The sequence below is a fragment of the Monodelphis domestica genome, chromosome 2 (genome assembly GCF_027887165.1).
Source record: "Monodelphis domestica isolate mMonDom1 chromosome 2, mMonDom1.pri, whole genome shotgun sequence".
NCBI classification, from domain to species: Eukaryota; Metazoa; Chordata; class Mammalia; order Didelphimorphia; family Didelphidae; genus Monodelphis; species Monodelphis domestica.
Window position 1 is genome coordinate 307959617 of NC_077228.1, and position 2808 is coordinate 307962424.

Consider the following 2808-nt stretch of genomic DNA (forward strand, 5'->3'; position numbering starts at 1 on the left):
GATTTATTGTTTATACACCGTCCTTTGGAAGGATATACACACCTGAGTCCTCAGTGACATCCAAATGGCTATTTTTTTCCCCAGTGTAGAGATGTTAGGGAAAAGCTCATTAAATAGAACCCTACCCCTGCCAAATTAATAGGTTTTTGTCTAATTTTCCAATTCCCCCTTCCAATTGATAGTTCCCTACCTTCCTTTTCTTAAAAGGAGGCTTTTGGCACTTGGGTAGCTTTCAGGATAACTACTTCTAGATCAGGCTTTGAAACTCATGGATTGCTAACAGAGTCCAGCATTTCTTTAAAAACCAGGGATTCCAGGTAGAGGGAATGTAGTTGCAAATTCCTCCACCTTGTCTTTGAGGGCCTTGATAGCACCCTGATAATTCACATCCCCTGCAAGTTTCTCCTTGAATTCTTTCGTGGTGGCCTGAGGACCTAGGTCTTTTTGAGTCTGCACAGCCAGTTCTATTCCTTCATAAATAAATTGGGCTACTTGGTAGAAATCTTTTTCTAGTAGTCCTTGGGGGTCAGAGCTAGGGTCCCTAGTCTCAATCCACTGGGTCTTAATACACTTTTGCCTCCTGGGAATTCTTGTTACAAGCAATAGAGCAAGTTTCTAGCACCTTCTCAGCTCTTCCTCCATCAATGCCTTTGCTGCTTAGGTCCAAAAGAATCAAGTGGTTGTCAGAACCACCAGTTACTATGTGGTAACCCAGCTCCATTAGGGCTGCACTCAGGACTTTGCAGTTGGCAACCACCTGTTGCTGATAAGCCTTAAATGCAGGGGTCAAGGCTTGCTTCAGGGCTATATAAACTCCTGCAAGGGCATGGTTGTGAGGCCCTCCCTGTAGTCCTGGTAAAAAAGCTGTATTAATGAGCCACTCTAGATTGTACATCGTCTGTTTGCCCGTCTTAGGGTCCACACTGCGCACTTCTTTTCTAAAGGAGAACATAGCAGACCGATAGCCTCAAAGGGTCTTGTGTGTGGTGGTAGTCACCACATCACAGTATTCAAAGGGAGAGGGGGCTACTCCGGTGGCCACTAGTCCACTGATATTTGCCATTTCATCCATGAGGTATGCTCCATTACTGTCTGCAATCTTCCACATGAGGGTATAGTCCAGGTTCCTGGAATAGCAGCTGATTCCTGCAATGATCACTTTTGGGTGAAGAGTCAGGCATTTTCTTTTACTTTGTCATAGTCAATACAGCCAGTATCTGGGTTTACCTTATAGGGCATCGACTCAAAAAAGATGGAGGTGGCAGAGATTTTCTTCTTGTCTGTCATGAATCCATGGGTGAGGAGACCCTCATTAGGCAGGTCTAGACCCATAATCCTCCCATGTGGTTCCACTAGGGATGTGTTCACTGCAAAATTTCCAGGAGATCCTGAATATGGCTGAACATTGATGCCTCATTTTTGTGGGTCCAGGCCATAAACCTGCAGAGCCTTCTTCTGACACAGAATCTCCAATTCATCCACAAACTCAGTAAAACCATAATACCTCTGGCCTGGGTATCCTTCTGAGTACTTATTTTTCAAGCAAGAACCCAATGCTTCCAGAACTGCTCAACTTGCAAAATTCTCTGAAGCAATCACCCAGGCTTTTGACAATGGTTTTCCTTCTTAATGATTGTATACATCTCTATATCATTGTCCCTCAATGGCTGTGTCAGCATATTTTTTTGAGATTTCCAGAGGTTAACATCATAGTTCTCTCCATTGACTGTCAATGCCATATTTCTGGTCTAAGGATTCCTGAAACAAAACTTGACACCAATCCGGATTTGCAGTACTCACCAGCACCTTCTCCAGTCCTCCACAAACATTTGTCCATGAATCACCTGATCCTCTTCAGTGAAGAATCTTCTTTAAGGTCTCTATCTGTTTGTCACCTGGAAATTACCCACTTTCTGCATGATTTCCTCTGTTGTGTCTGGATTCTCTTCTGTAATACACTCCTCTTCAACAGTAATTATCCTTTCCTTACTGATTTTTCTTATTGCAAATTCAACTTGCCTGATGTAACTCTTAGCTTTCTGCTTCACAGCTGTTCACCAACTCTTCTCCTTCATCTCTAGCAATTTCTCCTTATTCTACCTCCACTATGTCTATACTTTCATCATCATTCCTATGAGTTAATTTTACATGGGACCAATGGGACCAAGAATCTCTTCTTAATACTTTCCCTGAAGGTGAAATTAACACAGTACATTAAAGACCAACCCAGAACTTTCTCATGTAGCAGATGTTTTGGCAAAATTTTTTACATATACCAAATCACCTGTCTGAAAATCATGGAGAGAATAATCCATTGGACCAGATTGGATCAATACTCCAATACCATGCAATTCTCTAAGTCTTTGTTGCAAAGCAACTAAATATGAAGCAATTTGACAACCTCCCCCAAACAGGGAAGTATAGACAGCCTTACAAGTTTTACCATGTAAAGAAGTATGACCAAATAGTATTTCATAAGATGTTACATACAAATCTGCTATAGGCCTTGAACTTGGGAAAAACAAAGTTACGGGAAGAATATCTGTCCATTTCAGATGAGTTTCAGCACAAATATTTCCCCACTATAGTTTTGAGTTCCCTGTTCAAATGTTCTACCTGACTTGAACTTTGTGGATGGTAAGGAACATGAAATGTAGGTGTTATTCCCAGATTCTCATAAACTGTTTTCAAAATGTCTTGAGTAAAATGATATCCTCTGAATCTTTGGTAATTGGAACACCAAATCTAGGAATAATCTCCCTAAGCAACTTCACTACAAAGCCAGCTGTATTCATAGTGGATGGAAAT

General features: G+C 41.4%; 1 pseudogene; it reads right to left on the reverse strand.

Moving 5' to 3' along the window:
• Positions 1-297: 297 nt before the first annotated feature.
• On the reverse strand, positions 298-2468 carry LOC130457007 (serine hydroxymethyltransferase, cytosolic-like; annotated as a pseudogene).
• Positions 2469-2808: the final 340 nt, after the last annotated feature.